Source organism: Choristoneura fumiferana, chromosome 23, assembly GCF_025370935.1.
Source record: "Choristoneura fumiferana chromosome 23, NRCan_CFum_1, whole genome shotgun sequence".
Taxonomy (NCBI): domain Eukaryota; kingdom Metazoa; phylum Arthropoda; class Insecta; order Lepidoptera; family Tortricidae; genus Choristoneura; species Choristoneura fumiferana.
This window is the reverse complement of record NC_133494.1, coordinates 3,331,152-3,349,331: the sequence shown is the minus strand read 5'-3', so window position 1 is coordinate 3,349,331 and position 18,180 is coordinate 3,331,152. Positions and strand designations below refer to the sequence as shown.

At 38.1% G+C, this 18,180-nt stretch overlaps 1 protein-coding gene and 1 pseudogene across 2 annotated transcripts in view; both read left to right on the top strand.

Moving 5' to 3' along the window:
- Positions 1 to 18,180, top strand: part of f (espin protein forked) — a 112,312-nt gene that overhangs the window by 28,969 nt on the left and 65,163 nt on the right. The window contains exon 1 of one of the 2 annotated variants that reach the window (XM_074105166.1): positions 16,972 to 17,056. The exons of the other annotated variant lie outside the window; for it this stretch is intronic. The gene's annotated coding sequence lies outside the window, so the exon portion shown is untranslated. Of the gene's footprint in view, positions 1 to 16,971; positions 17,057 to 18,180 lie in introns of those variants that run through there. 2 annotated transcript variants of the gene reach the window in all.
- Positions 6,710 to 17,060, top strand: LOC141440645 (uncharacterized; annotated as a pseudogene).

Below are 18,180 nucleotides of genomic sequence, written 5' to 3'. Positions count from 1 at the left end.
CTATCTTAGCCCACTACTGGACATAGGCGTCTCCAATTGCACGCCACTGAGCACGAACCTCGGCCACTCTCATCCAGTTACTGTCAGCTACCCAGTGAAGATCATCGCTCCACCTAGTCTGAGGGTCCCTCGCCACGCTAGCTTTTACTCGTTTACCTTAGCAGTTATCGGTTCTTCGGCTGATATGGCCGGCCCACTGCCACTTCAGTTTGCTTCAGTTTTAAGTAATCCTATAGAAATAGACGGACGGACAGCGTAATATCAAATTATCTGAACTATGTCTTTGTGACAAAGTTTCTCCATGTCTTTCATTGGTTACCTAATGATTCGCCGACTATTTTTAGGCAGATTATTGATTGGCAGACAACGTTTCGCCGAGTAACGGTACGCCGATGAATTTGTACGCAGCTGTATCGTTTCGCAGACTAACGTTTCGTAACTCAACCTTTAGCAGACTATTTACTTGGCATATGAGTCAGTAAGCCGAACAACTATTTACAGAAATTCGTTAAGCCTATTAATCACTACACATTTTGCACATTTGGTCGAACAACATATCGCTTTTGTAACGGTTGAACTATTATTCAGTGCGCATATCAACTTTTCGCATTTTCGTTTCGCATGGGGAAGGCATTCAATACCGCGAATATGTGTGGATTACACTATGGCGTTATTGCATTTTTACACGCCGTGCTGACCGGCGCATTCTTTATGATTTTCTTATGTACCCTCACAAGTTTTAAGCATAAAACAAGTAATAAACGTATTTTTGACCATCATTTGTATTTATTTTGTATTGGAGTCTAAAACAAACAATGTCGCGATGCTAGCAGTTCGGTTCTGGCACTTTGCCGGCCTGCTGCCGCGCACGCTCGCTTCGCTCGCTCGGCTCGTGCGTTGTTGGTCGCAAATCTACCTAACACTCCTCCTCGCTGACGCTCGTCGTCACACCTAACTTCATTTTGATAAAAGCTAGTATATTTATATAGTCAACTCATAATCCTACCTGTCGTTTGGCCGATTACGAAACAAAAATCGACTGAACTTTAAATCTACTTAACAATATGAATGCATATGATAACTCCTGCTTATTGTGTCTCGACGAACAGTTGCTCGGTTTACTGAAACAATTATGAAACAAACAATCTACTAAACGTAAATCTGCTTATCGCTATTCTTCCCCGACTACTCGGCGAAACGAATAATAGACGTAACGAAATTATACCACGTTGCTCAGCCAAATGAAAAATCTGCCAATTAGTTCTGCGAAACGAAAAATCTGCGTAATGAAACTCGGCGAAACGACAGGTCACCCTTTCATTGAATAAAGTTAGAAATTCGGCAGCGATGACATACGACCATCATCATCAATCATCATCGTCATTAAGATCGGTTTGTGAACAATACTTATCTTTTTCAAAATATCCTGATATTGAATTTAGATTTTTGCTATTCCTTTCTGCCTGCATGTAAAATTTACAGAGATTAGTGATATGGAGATAGAGTTGTAAAATTAAATATATAACATTGAATACCCTGGGTATTAAAAATAAACTGGCCAAGTGCGAGTCGGATTCGCGCACGAAGTGTTCCGTACCATTATCTATACAACATTAGACATTAGCAAAAAAAAACTTAAATATTTGTTTTATTCTGGTTTGAGTATTTGTTGTTATAGCGGCCACAGTAATACATAATCTGTAAAAATTTAAAGTGTCTAACTATTACGACTCAAGAGATAGAGCCCTGTGACAGACGGACGGACAGACAGACAGACAGACAGCGGAGTCTCAGAAATAGGGTTCCGTTGGCACTTTTTAGGTACGGAACCCTAAAAACTAAATAATAGTTACGAACCAGTAGAATTTTTATGTAGGTACCTACATAATAAATCCCATTTTTTCCTTATCTTAAATTTCAGCTTTTTAGGATAAAGGTTTGGTGTGTGCGTTGGTAAACAATAATTAAAAAAATAGGACAATGATGTAATGTTCACTTCGAAACACAGACAGACAGACAGACGGACAGACAGATGGACAGATCAACAGACGGACGGACGGATGAGCCGACGGAAAGGTACACAGACAGACTCACATACGCATAAAATTAACAACCTGTGTCACTCCTAACAGAGACAAATCTAACGATACCTCTTCTGATCTCTTTATCTCCTAACATGAGCTATTTCTCAAGACTCTGCTTCTAATTATCAATAAAATACTTATAAATTTTAAAGGTCATAGTAAAATTTTCGACTAAAGTACAGTTGGTACAACTTTATTCACCATCATCATCATCATCATCTCAGCCGTAGGACGTCCACTGTTGGACATAGGCCTCACCCACAGACCTCCAGTTGCTTCAACTGGCAGCAGCCTGCATCCACCGCGAACCTGCGGCTTTAACCAGGTCATCCGTCCATCTTGTTGGTGGACGTCCTACGCTGCGCTTGCCGATCCGCGGCCTCCACTCGAGAACTTTTCGGCCCCAACGGCCATCCGCTCTCCGTGCTATATAGCCCGCCCATTGCCACTTCAACGAGCTGATTCGCTTGGCTATGTCGGTGACCCTTGTTCTTCTACGTATCTCCTCATTTCTGATTCGGTCCCGTAGAGAAACCCCAAGCATAGCTCTCTCCATAGCTCGCTGAGCAACTCTGAGCCTATTTATAAGGCCTAAAGTAAAGCACCACGTCTCGGATCCATATGTCATCACTGGACAATAATGATGTAGTGTTCACTTCGAAACACAGACAGACAGAAAGACGGACAGACAGATGGACGGATCGACAGACGGACGGACGGATGGGCCGACGGAAAGATACACAGACAGATAACATACGCATAAAATTAACAACCTGTGTCACTCCTAACAAAGACTTATTTTCTTGTCTCTGCTCTTGTCTTGTTGTTTGCTAAGATGCATCAAGGCCTTGTTGCATAGCGTGCGAAAGAAATGACCATACATACGCTCCAAAACCATAACCATAACCCTGCCGTTTCTCACACTTATAAATAAAATAAAAAATCTTGAATCACTTCATAATAGAGTACATACAGTACATACTCGTACATATGCAGACAGACGGTGGGAAGCGACTTACTTCTATGGAGTGAAAATGTTCACGACGCAACTAAGAGTTAGGGAAATTTGGCATGTTTTCGTAGTAGGTTGCTGCAGACCACAAGTTTGGTACACACGATAAGCCATACTTTGGCCACCCAGTAGGAATTAAATTCTTACAGCCCTGCCTCTGGTGTTCTTGTAACAAATATTAATGTTTCTGACAAAAATGATAAAATAAACATACCCGTGTATCCAATTACATAGGTATTCTTTTCATCATCGAATCGTACATACATAAATAGTTTAAGAGTTGCACTCTTGCTAATTTCCTCTCGTCCGCCAACTTTTTGACTTCTTGATTTGTGTTCAAACCATAATTATTCAAACATAATTGCTTTTGAATATCAATCTCATTGACTTGACGTTGTGACAAAAATGTATTATAATGACGTTTAAATTTACTTATCTAGCCAGTTATAATAATAAAAAAGGTACGAAAACTACTTCGATTGTGAAAACCTTTTTATTCACCGAGCCTAGATTTAGCGGCCGTAAAAATGCCGTGATATGTAGGAATTTATTTGAGCCTCACTGTAAAACTTGATATTCATACATACACATGCAATGTATGTTGAATGTAGACCTTATTTTTTAACTAATTAGTTTAGTGATTACACCTAGCACCTTTTATTGTGAGAATAAATATGCTTTATTTAAATTAGTGGCGCTACTGTCTACGTAAGAGTAAATAACTAATATCTGTTCAGAATTTGTAAGTTGAATTTAAACCACTTGTCCTAGATCGAAGCACCGCATTATAATGTATGTAAAGTATGCAATGTTATAATTTTTGCCGAGGACTGGGTCTGTTACTTAAATAATTATTATTTTAAATGACAATTTTAAAAGTAACTTACCTATTTTTCGTCGTACTTACAGTTTGCGTCCTTGCATTAATCAGAAATAATAGTTTAGGCGTTTCAACTTACGAAAATAACAGATTTAAAAACAAAAAAGTAGATACTAGATTTAGAAACTTGAACTTGATCTCTCAGTGATCTAATGCTTTCTCATTTAGTTGTCGTATTATCTGAGCCAAAGGTGATGGTCACGTGACCACACGAAATAGTCGATACCTATTTACAATAGTTTGATTTTGTGACATTGACTCACGCACCCATATAAGATGTCACTACATGCTCGCTGCGAACACTGTCAGTTGTACTCATACAATGGTAAAATGCATCAAAATTTACTGCATCACGCTGCACTTTTGATGCAATAAAGTTACTTTTTTTTGGATTTTGCTTGAAGAGCATATCCATAATTTACTATTCTCAAAAAATCCTCTAAGAAAACATGTCCGTGGAAGCTATGCGGGGTGTCCGTAGGTTTGTATGGAAGAGCAACCCCCTTAAACCCATTTTCCGCGTGGCTATATGAACGTCTCGGGTAAAATGGCTCGTTTTATGCTCTTGTTGTACAATGTACTATTGCTTCCGCGGAAGAAGGTAATTAACCCAATCATTTTATCAGTAAGGTGATAAACAATGTAGAAAAAAACAATAGAATAATGTTACAATTCGCTTACTAAGAATAAACGTGCGAATTAACTCAGTTCACACATTTGGAAAACGCTTGGTGTAAACTCATAAAATTGTTTACCTGTCGAGCTTAACAATAATACATTGAGCATTTACACTTTAGTGTCAATTATGTAACGCGGTGTTTAAAAGGGAGAGTTTGTTTCGCAAGATATACAGAATATAATTATGTACTGTACATACAATCGCGAATGTCGGGTTGTAGTTTTAGATTAACACGAATATAATTGGTGGTTGTAGATACCTGAGAACCGAGGAGGAATTTTGAAGTATTTTTTTGTAACTAAAGATTTAAGGAAAATAAGATTTTGCTTGCTCTAAAGTGCGGTAGATAAGACGTGAGGTCGCGACCACTTTGTTAGTAAAAAGTCACAGCAAAATATATGTTTAAGTAACGTTTCCACTCATATTATGCGAGGATGTGTTTCGAGGGATGTGTTTTTCATTAACCAATAGAAACTCTACATTTGCATTCGCACAGCACATCTCTGGTGGAAACAGCTGAGCGGAGCGAGGAGAGGCAAATGAAGCGTTTCTATTGGTTAACGAAAAACATATTCCTCTCAACACATACTCGCACATCTCTGGTGGAAACGCTGCTTTAGTGCGTCTTTGGCAAAGGCAAATATCAAAATGACAGGTGACGAAATTAATGTAAAATTAACTTAAGCTTAATAACCGTTTATAAATAGGAAGGTTATGGATGGAGGGAGGGCAATTGAGGCAGTTGTCTCACCGCCAGCGAGGAAACGATTGGCTATCGACTATTTTCTCGCTCAAGAAACGAACAAAATATATTATATCCTGTGTGAGTAAAAGAGACACATATATTAATAGTTGATCGCTGGCTGTTCACACTGTCGGCGAGAATTCGCTCTTACATCTTTTGTCGCAGCGACAAGAGCTAAAAAACTCGCTGAGCTATAGATACTCGCTCAGCGATGTCAGCTTGGCGGCCGCTTGTCAGTAATCGCCCGTCGCACTCGAACACTCGCTTACAGCCAGCGACAAAACTACACTCGCTTCTCGCTGCTCACCCACTCGTTTCTAGTTACTCGCTCTACTCGCTTCTCGTTCATCGTCGGCGGTGGGACAAGTGCCTTATGCTATTAGTTCAAATCTAAATTCAAACACAACAACGTTAGTTGCCAATAAAAAAAGATAGTCTGAATAAATTTGCATTTCATTTTGTGAATAAGTATTTCAAAATCTGCCGTTGCACCGCTCTGACTGCCTTATTAACTAAAACGTATTAAAAACAAGAAAACTTAGAACTATTTTATAGTTAAAAATGCTTTGATTTTTAAGGTTCCGTGTCCAAAGGGTAAAAACGGAAACCCAATTACTAAGATTACTAAGACATAAGGATCGAGCAGGGCATTCAATAAATATGTATAACCAGTCTTCGATCAGCTGTTGCTTTCATTGCTCGCTCCCTTGATAACATTACAGCTGTCCGTCTGTCCGTCCGTTATCCGTTTGTCACCAGTTTGACTCACGAACCAGTTTAAATTTCCCAGATTATGTATAATTGTAGCCGTTATAACAAAAAATACTAAAAACAGAATAAAATAAATATTTAATGGAGGCTTCCATACAACAAAAGTGTTTTTTTTTGCCGTTTTTTGCTCGATATTAATAACGGCAACAGGTAGACGTTTAAAATATTCATAGAATATTTAGTCGTTATTCACTTTAAAAATAAATTAAACCAAAATAAAATAAATATTTAAGGGGGGCTCCCATACATCAAACGTGTTTTTTTTGCTAATGTCTAATGTTGTATAGATAATGGTACGGAACCCTTCGTGCGCGAGTCCGACTCGCATTTGGCCGGTTTTTTTGACTATACGTTTACCAGCAAATAGTGAAGCAGAAAAAAACATAAAGTGATAAATTTTACTAAAACTGGATTTAGCAAAATACAGCTCTACCAACGAGTATAGCACGCGTGCAATACGTCTTCCCGTATAATTAATTATAAATCAATTGCCTGCAGTTGGAACGCAAGGAAGTATTTTTTGCGGCAAACATCGTGTAGGTAACTGAAGTTAGTGACAGAGCTAATTAGTATTAAATCAGCAATTATACGGATACCTAAAAAACAACCACCTATTTTAACACCTATCCCAGAATAAATTAGGTGCAGTGTGCAATACAACGGTTTTGGCAAATTGGTCACCAATATTAACGAGTTTTCATGTATGAATTTAGTAATGGCTTAGTAATTTGAGCGGTGATAGATGTAATATTAAAAGCCACGAAAGTTTGTATTTGCATTAAGATTACTATTAATAGCATTATCATAAATTTTGGTTCAATTCCATATTTACCATAAATCACAGGCGATTGATCTAGTTCAACTTCACACCCAATTATTAGATAATCGTCCATAAATGCCAAATACCAATTGGCAACAAATCGATATACAATTAGGGTAAACGGCCATAACTCAGTTGTAATGTTGGTAGCACTAGATTCGCTCCGAGACACGGTCGAATTTTAATGAGACCTTACGCAACTCCGCGTAACAAGCGAGAGGGAATGCGGAAGCCTTGCTTTAATTACGTTAACCCCATCACGCCTAAATCTAGTTAACTTTGATTTTCTGTGTTCTTTCTTAAAGTGACAGTTAAATAACGATTCCATACTTGAAACGACTCTCATGTGATGATGCCTAAAGTGAAGGACGAGAATTGCAACGCGATAGCACGACTCATCAAGGATCTGTGCAGCTGCTCGGAAAACGGCGCATGGTCCCCGGAAATGACACCCGAAAAACGGAAAGGGCCCTTCTTAAAAGCGAACTGACGAATATGTCCGCTATGCGTAGACGCATCATGACCATCGCTAAAAGAAAAAAAGCACTCCCCGAACCACCTGAATTAAACAAAGAAAATCCTTTAGAAAAAAGCACCGATACCCTCACCTCAAACATAATAAGCACCGCCGTGAGTTCAGAAAATAGTACGCTAAGACGAAACATAGACAACTTCCTACTCTCTCGCCGAATGTTCGCACTAGAAGAAGACATATACGAGAAACCTATACAGCGTAATTTTAAAAACTCCTCTTGCGGTGAAAACTGGTCGCTAAGCAAGGCTTGGAAAAACAACAACTCGGATTTCTTCGATCGCTCGCCTACCCTCGATTCGGGGGTAGTCGAGCGGAATCACGGCTACCTGGAACGGATAGATGAGATCCCGCGCAAGAAGAAGCGAGACAAAAAAAACAAAGAGCAGTTGCGGTACGATAGGAATATTAAGCGTCATATTCGAATACGCGTGATGCTGTCACTAAGAATGCGGAGATACATGAAGAGGCGGTTGCGGAAACCGGGACTTCAGGCTCAGAACACGAATGTACCTCCTCGGCGGTTCTTGCGAGGGTCGTCTGAGACCTCTAGTTTTGGGACGCGGTCGTACCGAAGCGTGATGACGGATAAGTTAGGAGATGGAGCGGTGCTCTTCGATGTACACGAAGCAAGGAACACCACGATGGAGCTCTGCCATGACTATGAAGATGACCTCGACACGCTGGATGTTGCATTACGCGCCGGTAATTTTAGGTAAATATCACTTTTTAAATGACTGTCAGAAAAAACGGGGGTATTGTTTATGAAATGAACTGCCGTGAACTTTGAACTTATAGAGGATAAAGAGTTCAGAAATAACATAGCACAATTACCTATCTAACGATTAATGTTTGCTGTATAACTTGTCATGATTATTGTTTTGGAATTTTTGGACTCGTATAAGCTCGTAGTCTCTTCAGCATTTTGGAACAAGTTCTAGGATCTTACCGACTTTTCTTAATACATTTTTTTAATTTGTCTCATAACATAACGCTGTCATAACAGCATTTACAAAAGGAATAGTTATAATATGTGCATACTGATTTTCAATAACTAACCTGACCAAATAACAGCACATTAAGATGTTGGCTCCTTGAACACTGCGTTTACAGTGTTAAGGAATTTATAAATTATAGACTAAACACATGCTATGCATTTAGAAATAATTGAGCGCCTGCTTTATGTATGTATTTGCATGGTGTATGAATGCAGCTGAAAAAGAAGGAATGATATCTAACATAACACTAAGACATGTAACTAACCCTTTTTTTGCAAATAAATGTTATCTTATCTTAACAACCCATTTATAGAAAGCTAATGATCCTCTATAAGGAATTGTCAAAACGACTTTCGGATACCACAGGGAAGGGAACAGCTTCCTCGCACAAGGAGGAAAAATGCTGCCAGCATCTTTGGGTCCATGCCGCGGGGGACCTTTTACATTTTTTTTCTAGTTATAGTTTAGTTATAAATAAATAAATATCACGGGACAATTCACACCAATTAACCTAGTCCCAAAGTAAGCTTAGCAAAGCTCGTGTTATGGGTACTAAGCAACGGATAAATATAATTATATAGATAGATACATACTTAAATACATATTAAACACCCAAGACACGAGAACAAACATTCGTATTTTTCATACAAATATCTGCCCCGACACGGGAATCGAACCCGGGACCTCAAGCTTCGTAGTCAGGTTCTCTAACCACTAGGCCATCTGGTCGTCTAAAGTTATTAGTTACTAGTTAGTTGAAGTTATTAGTTACTTTTATTTTATTTTTTAATAAGAAAGTTTGTGATGGTATTTGTTACTCGATTCACTACAATGTATAAGCCGATTTCAATGAAATTTAGTAGTTATGAAGAGTTAATATTTTCAGTCAAGGCCGTAGAACCTGCGAAGTGCAAAAGTCGAAATTCGTATCTTGCCGTCCAGCTAACGCTTATGTTATTTACGGTACCAGAGTAAGTACATACGAAATCTATTCAGAGCCTCTGCAACTATCACTAAGTTGGCCATGTCGCATATCTTTGTGTGACACATTTGCAAGTGCCTGGAGAGCTACTACGGAATTCTAAGTTCGTATCATAACGTCCCTCTCACTCTCGTAATAAATAAGTATCTGGGCGACCGAGCTTTACTCGGGCTAAAATTCGATATTCGCGTTTTCCCAGAGATAAGACCAAGCTAGATCGATTTATCATCCCCGAAAACCCCCACATGCCAAATTTCATCGAAACCGTTGGAGCCGTTTCCGAGATTCTGATTATATATATTTATATATATACAAGAATTGCTCGTTTAAAGGTATTGGAATATATTCATTTATATATTTAGACGACCAGATGGCCTAGTGGTTAGAGAACCTGACTACGAAGCTTGAGGTCCCGGGTTCGATTCCCGTGTCGGGGCAGATATTTGTATGAAAAATACGAATGCTTGTTCTCGGTCTTGGGTGTTTAATATGTATTTAAGTATGTATCTGTATCTATATAATTATATTTATCCGTTGCTAAGTACCCATAACACAAGCTTTGCTAAGCTTACTTTGGGACTAGGTCAATTGGTGTGAATTGTCTGGTGATATTTATTTGATATTTATTATATATATTCAAGAATTGCTCGTTTAAAGGTATTAGCTATAGCGTCAGCGGGACTGCAAACGAAGTTCTGTACTTCGCAGTATAGGGGCAGTATCGCCAGTATACCATGGCTTTACACACTTTTGTTCTAAAATCGCTACTAATGTGACTCGGCTAAGGTCACGTTTAGGCATTAGCTGGAAATCGCCCGGATGCGCGCACCAACCGTGACCTATTGTAGTTACCCCATATTTATGTGCTATTGACATTCATTACTACACAGTCTGATGGTTGAGTCATAAACAGATGTAGAACCATTCTACAGTATGTCTCATCTGACCAAGACAAAGGAAGTATTAAATATTAGGAAATAAAGGGAGAAGGTGTAAGTGAATACAAAATATCCAAAGAAATAAAATTGAGTTAATTACGATGGATGTAGTTCTCGTTGCAGATTGTCATTAAGCGCACACACACAGAGACATACACTATTGAGGTATCCCATCTTAGGCCTTTAGGTTGGCAACGCATCTGCAAAAGGTACCGCTGGTGTTGCAAATGTTTATGGGCAGTGGTGATCTCTTACCATCAGGAGACCCACTTGCTCGTTTGCAATCCAGTCGAATAAAAAAAATACATACGCACCGAATTCGATAATTATTTTATTGTTCTGTTTGTTATTATCAGGACTACCTTTGTGTTAAACACACACTTTGTGTGTTGTGTGTTGTGTTGCAGGTGGTAGGACCTTGTGCAAGGTCCGCCCGGATTGCTACCACCGTCTTGCTCGCTAATCCTGCCGTGAAGCAGCAGTGCTTGCACTGTTGTGTTTCGGCGTGGAGAGTAAGACAGCCGGTGAAATTACTGGCACTTGAGGTATCCCATCTTAGGCCTCTAGGTTGGCAACGCATCTGCAGTACCCCTGGTGTTGCAGATGTTTATGGGCAGTGGTGATCTCTTACCATCAGGAGACCCACTTACTCGTTTGCAATCCAGTCGAATAAAAAAAATACATACGCACACATTTAGGATAAGGAATTATTGCAAGTGTAGCGACTCCTTTCGCTATCTAGTGGACAAATTAGACACTTCACTGCATCATACCATCAAAGTTTCTCAACTCGGACGCATATATACAACTTTCGACGCACTTCCTTTAGATTTCGGTCCCCAGGCATAACATCTGTCTGGGCCGTTGACGTAGCGAGATGAGATATAAAAAGCAAATAAAAAAAATACAATTTTATTACATAGTGCTTCGATGGTATCCACATTAGAGCAATCGCGGAAACCAGTGGCAATTGACAGTGGGGAGAAGCTACAGTACAGCTTCTTATATCTCATCTCGCTACGTCAACGGCCGTAATAAATAAAATGAAATAAGAAATGTTTATTGCCAAAAAACAAGTTGATTACACTTAAAAATTACATTAAAAAATACTGTAGTTTGGTAAAAAGTTTGGCAATGGGTGCCACTCTCAGCTTCTTTCTCTCTTCTCTCCATCTTAGGCCTCTAGGTTGGCATCGCATCTGCAATCCCCCTGGTGTTGCAGGTGTCTATGAGCGGTGGTGATCTCTTACCATCAGGAGACCCACTTGCTCGTTTGCCATCCAGTCGAATAGAAAAAAAAGTCCTGCAAACAAGGCTTTACTTAGTTTCGCCATATCCGTCGGCCCGCCTTTCCGCGGTTTAGCTAGAGTTAGTGCTAGAAAGCTGCCATTGCGCATGGCATGAGTAGGTACGCCGATAAAATGATAAATTAAAAAAAAAGTTGTTCAGTCTAAGTCATTTAATTTGATAACCATAATTTGATACCTCCCAAGCAGCACGCAAGCGTTGCCGACATCAAATATACAGCACTATTAGAACTTAGAGTTCTACTGGTGATCCATAAAGGTGTCAAGAAAAGATTATTTACTTATAAAAGTGATTAAACCGTTATTATACAGCTAAAGCTGTACTAAGTTTTTATAAAATACTCCGTGTAAACTTAAAGCTTTAAAACAGAATATTTGAACTCCACACACTTCAATCTAATGTTATCCTTCAAGCTGCATAGAGGCTGTATTTTGCATGTGATCACTTACTTACTACAGCTATAAGTTATAAAATGGTATCACTTAATACTTGTTTCTGTATAATGGTATATTAAAACTACTTTCTAAAGCTTATTATTAATGCGTAACTGTACACTCTTGTCAGTGTAATAGTTTCATAACTTCTGTCAAATATGATTTTATAGAACTATAATAATAAATGAATTCTGTAATACAGCTTTAATCTGTATTACTGCCATGCTGTATAATTTATTTGCTGAAAACTGATGTACAGCCTATATAATAAAAATATTATTTTATAACGGCTATTAAAGGGTAAAAGCTGTGAAATGGAATCCAGAAAGTGCGTAGTAAAACCACGGAATCTATAATACTCTCCAGATATCTTTTACGCTGTATAAAATCTGTCGCCATTTTCGAACAAATAACAATAAAAGAAAATATGACTTCTTACATTATTTGAGTATTGCTGAAGTTATATAGTTATGATTTTCAGATAAATAAATCATAAGTGATACCTGTTGTACAGTATTATTTAACAATCTTATGATTCTAACCTCAAAACCATTAATTTACTTACTTGTTTTGGTAATATTCCTCTTGAATTCTTCAGTATTTCGCGGGCGCGTGAATATTTTTCCACAAAACTATGCACTATTTCCCAGTAAAAATAAATCGGCACGTTGAATCTACAATTATCACTACCTAAAGTCCAACATTTATTCTTGACTTATAACTTCACAGTAAATTGGCGGCCCACCATTATCATAACTAAAAAGAATAAGTGGTTGTTTTCATAAATTTCACATTGTAATTCTCATAAAAAACCAATGAAGAACTATTATCTTTTTAAGAAACTTATAAGAGAATAACTATATGCCTATGGTTTTCTTCAACATCATACTACAGCTCTTCTACAGCTATAGTACAGCCTATTTTTTAGCTATACAGCAACTATACAGCTATAATAACGCATAAGGCTGTATAACAAGGGCCCAATTTTTACTTATAGAGGTTGTATAAGCGCTTATACAGCCCTTGTACAGCCTCACTATATAGCCTGTGGAATACAATAAAACTAAAATACAGCTTCTATACAGCCTGTCGTGCTGCTTGGGCTTCTTCATATTTTTTTTACGGATGCCATTTTGAGATATATTATACCCTATGCACTCCGAGAGTTTTTATGAGTCGATACCTAATATTTTGAAAACCGTCCAGCCGTTTAAGTTACTAAAAATACTATAGGAATAGACAAAGTATCCCTCTTTCCGGCAGTCGGGTAACAATATTAGGCATCATGCCAATATAATATACGAGTACTATACCTATAATTTAAACCAATCAATAAATAATTGGCGTGTGCGGTTCAAAGCACGCGGAGTTATGTGCGGTCGGTTGACATAGTGTCGGTGTCTGTAAGTGACCGCGAATTCTGCGGCTGCGCAGGCGCAGTTATTCGTCGTCATTTTGGTTAAAGGCGCATTGAATTCATTGGTTTTTAAAACGGAACTTATTTTGTCTTTCGCGAAAAGTAGATGAACTAAAGCAATTACCTCACCCGCGACCTTAAAAAGTAGATGCATCGGTACCTCTTATTCTGAGAGTAGGCCTGTGCCCATCAGTAGTACGTTATAGGTACCAGGTGTGGCCTGTAATATGAGCAAATAATTAAAACATAGATCATACTCGTGAAACTGAACAACATTAGTTCAGCGACTTATAAAAATAATTAGTTTTTTAAATTTTATTACACTTTTAAATTTATTCGAAGAAGCAATGTAAAGCAAAATGCTTGATGTTTGTAGCGTGACAGGCGACGTCAGTTGTGTTCTATCTAGGATAGCGTACATTGATATCAGTATTTAATTTGTATGAAAAAAGGAAAATTCAAAGACTCCATTATTTTTAAAAATCGCTGAACTAAAGTTGTGGTCAGATTGACGAGGACGATCTATGTTTAAATTTTTTGCTCGTATTACAGGCCACACCCGGTATAGGCTGAGATTGTGATAATGATGAGGAGATACTTCTGTAATATTGCTATTTAATTTAAGATTTGGTTACTTGGAAAAGATCGCTCTGAAGAGACTACTAATACAAATAAAATACAAGCACATATAAACAAAGTTTAACTTTATATTAACTTTTTTATTAACTAATAAATAGCAGCTTTTTTTTATCTAGGTATATAACTCTATCTACTCGTACGTAGCCGTGGTAGCTTAGTGGTTGACCCTGTGCCCTGCTAAAGAGAGGGTTGTGGATTCAAGCTCAGGCTTGCACTTTATAGTTTATCGAAATTTATGTGCGAAATTACCCTTTGAAACTTTTCATGAGTTTTACGGAGAACGAAAACCTGCACACATACGAAGTAATTCGATCATGAATGTGAAATTACCGAACTGCAGTGGACCCGCGTGGGATTTATCGCCCAAGGCCTGTTATTCTGAGAGTAGTCTGTGCTTAGGCCAGACCAAGACGAGAGATGATGATGATGATGATTTAATATTTTTATATTCTACAATACAATACAATACAATCCACCACTTCTTTATTGCACACCATAAAGCAGTAAAAATACTTATAATATAAACACATTCACGGTAGACAATAGGCGGTCTTATCGCTTAAAAGCGATCTCTTCCAGACAACCATTTTGGGTACAAGAAATTATATATGTTACAGAAATAGGTGGCATTCTATTTATTTTACTTCGGATTCGTATCAACGAGATTGCATTGAATAAGATCGGACCTCTCTGGTCTTAGAACAACCAGCCTAAAAAGGTGGCAATATCGGTTACGTTGTATTTTCCAGGACAATTTTAAATATAATAGTATGAAATGAACTAAGTGTAGGTAAGTAAATGAACATTTTACGCTTGTAATTTCTGCCGCATTTTCCAAATAAAAATGAGGATTGGATTTATCATGAGAATGACGAAGATTATGACGAATAAGAATTATAGTTTTTTTTAATTATATTTCTCCACTACAAATAAAAATTTACGCATAAAAAATACTTGTTAAAATTTTATAAACACATCTTGATTTCAACGCCATCTAGCGGCGAGTAGCTGTACTGGCTGAACGTCAACATTGTTACTTACGATAGGTTGTAGTATCCGGTAGAATAAGCAGATGGCGCTGTTAGCAGCCACAACATTCGCTCCGTCCCGTTGATGTCTTTTATTCGCTACTTTTATTTTTCATTCAAGAAACTTGTAATTTCGCAAATTAAATCCAATTTAAATTACTTACTTTTGCATAAAGAAATGAAAAGTTGTTAAATGGATACAAATTTATTAGAAATACATATATTTGTTTGCTTTCGAAATTGAATTTTGTGTTTGGAAATTAATATAATTTTATTTGGAATTATTTGTTGTACCTATATATTATCGTGGTTACTTTAATTAAGAGTTCCCCAAAAGCTTATTCCTCAAGCACAATCAACAAAGAGTGCAGACAGCTAAAAAACTTTAACATTGTTAAGAAAAAGTAATGCGTAGATACCTACAAATTACACAATACAATACAATGGCTCTTTATTGTACACCAGAAATAGTAAGAAATAAAATTAAAAGATAATAATAATAATAAATAATAAAAAAATGAAATTAATTCCAAAGAAATAAATTATCTTTCATCTTCTTCGGCAATCCCATTAATATTATAAACGTGTGTCAGTTTGTTTGTTTGTTCTACCTCATTACGCCTAAACCGCTGAACCGATTTAGATTAAATCGGTATTACAGATAATCTGAGTCCCGGGTTAGGGTATAGGATAGTTTTTTATAGCGGGATAGCGATGAATTAATTGATCGTGGGCAACAGACTAATAAATTTTAATAACTTAGACCTTGTGATATCTTAACTATCTTATCTATATTAATAATTTCGTCAAGGGGTACGGTAGACTCGAACGAAATGCACATCAAATTGAAGAGCGTAAAAATTAGTCAATCCGAGTCGACAACTTGTAGGCGGAAAATTCGGATTATCGAGTATTTTCAATATAAACTTGAATAAATTACTAAGTATATAATGGCGTTGCGAAGTAAACATGTCAATGTCATCACATCAAAGTGGCGTTAGTGTCACGTCATCACGTGTCACAGGTGTCACAAGTTCGTATTTCGTTCTCCATAGTGACCTCTTAAAGGGTCCCACACACGGTACGATTCGTCGATTTTCATCAGATCGATCGTACAGACGAATCGTTCCGTATATGGGGCCCTTTAGGTCTAATTTCTTTGATTATGAGACAGAGACATCATAGTTATTTGGGCAAGTAAGATTTAGGAGAAATATCTGCTAGAGAAATACCGATACGTACGTTAGCTGTGAAAGTACGTTTGTGATAATATTAAGGCTATACGTCAGATTTTTCGATAGTTGGTACGACAGTCTTTACACTGGCAAAAAATGTTTTTCAAACATGTTATTATGAGTCTACATTTTACCCGAGCGAAGCCGGGTTTTCATCTAGTCTTACTTAATACGAGTATTATAAATGTGAAATTTTGTGAAGACGGATGTTTGTTACTCAATCACGTCTAAACTGCTGAACCTATTAGATGAAATTCGGTATACAGATAGTTTGAATCCCGGGGAAGGACATAGGATAGTTTTTATCCCGGAAAATTGCATAGTTCCTGCGGGATAGCGATAAACGATGCGGGCAACAGCTAGTTTATTTATGTTAATTTTCTTTTTGTCCAGGAGCGGGCGGCTGGCTGTCGAGGGGTGGTGGATGGGGCGCGCGATGACACACACCACGCGCACGCGCGCGCCAACAACGGCGCGCTGGCGCTGCACTATGCCGCCGCGCGCGGCTGTCTCGATTGCGTGCGGCTGCTGGCCAATACCACCGCCGACGTCTCGTGAGTACTACATTCATTTTAATTTTCATCACACTTGCTCGTAAACAGTGTCGTAACATGCAGGCTACCTTGGTTGCAACCCTCCAAATAAAACCCTCGACCTTTTTGTTCTTGTCATGAAACTCAAGGTCGGTAAATGATTTATTGAATCAGGCGTTACTTTGCGGAGGTCCATATCAATGAACTAAATGAAAAATGAAAAAATGACTTTATGCCAAGTTTCTTGCGGCGCTTTCTTCTTGGCAATGATGGTCTTTCCGAAAGCGCTGGTAGTTAAAAAAAATGACGTGTAAAAGTGCCATTGCGGCCTATTTACTGAATAAATCATTTTAATTTGAATTTGAATTTAAAAGAATTTCCTTGCTCACCCGCGACCTTACGATAGCTAAGCTTATGCAAAATATGCGTGTTCATGCAGTTCCTCCACCTCCACACTGCAAGAACACACTGTTTGTTTCTAAATAAATAAATAAAAAAAATAAATAAAAACTACATTTTGTCACTTTTTTCTATGAGAGAAACTTAACAATAATAATAATAGAATAATAATAAAAGAATAGCACTTGCAACTTTCAGTGCAACGACCACGTACCACAGCCGCGGTGGCCGAGTGGTTTGCAGGCTCTCAAGCAGAGGATCGTGGGTTCAAACCCCGGCTCACACCTCTGAGTTTTTCGAAATTCATGTGCGGAATTACATTTGAAATTTACCACGAGCTTTACGGTGAAGGATAACATCGTGAGGAAACCTGCCCAAACCTGCTAAGCAATTCAATGGTGTCTGTGAAGTTTCCAATCCGCACTGGGCCCACGTGGGAACTACGGCCCAAGCCCTCTAATTCTGAGAGAAGTCCTGTGCTCAGCAGTGGGACGTATATAGGCTGGGATGATACTGATGACTTGCAACTTTTATTAAATAAGAACCTGGACATTCTGCCATCTCCGCCATACTTATCCTATTCATTTTTAGGGTGCCGTACCTCAAAAGGAAAAACGGAACCCTTATAGGATCAATTTGTTGTCCGTCTGTCTGTTTGTCAAGACCCTTTTTCTCAGGAACGCGTATAGGTATCAAGCTGAAATCATAACAAAAACTCAAGTCTACTGTCTCGTAGAACTGTAAAA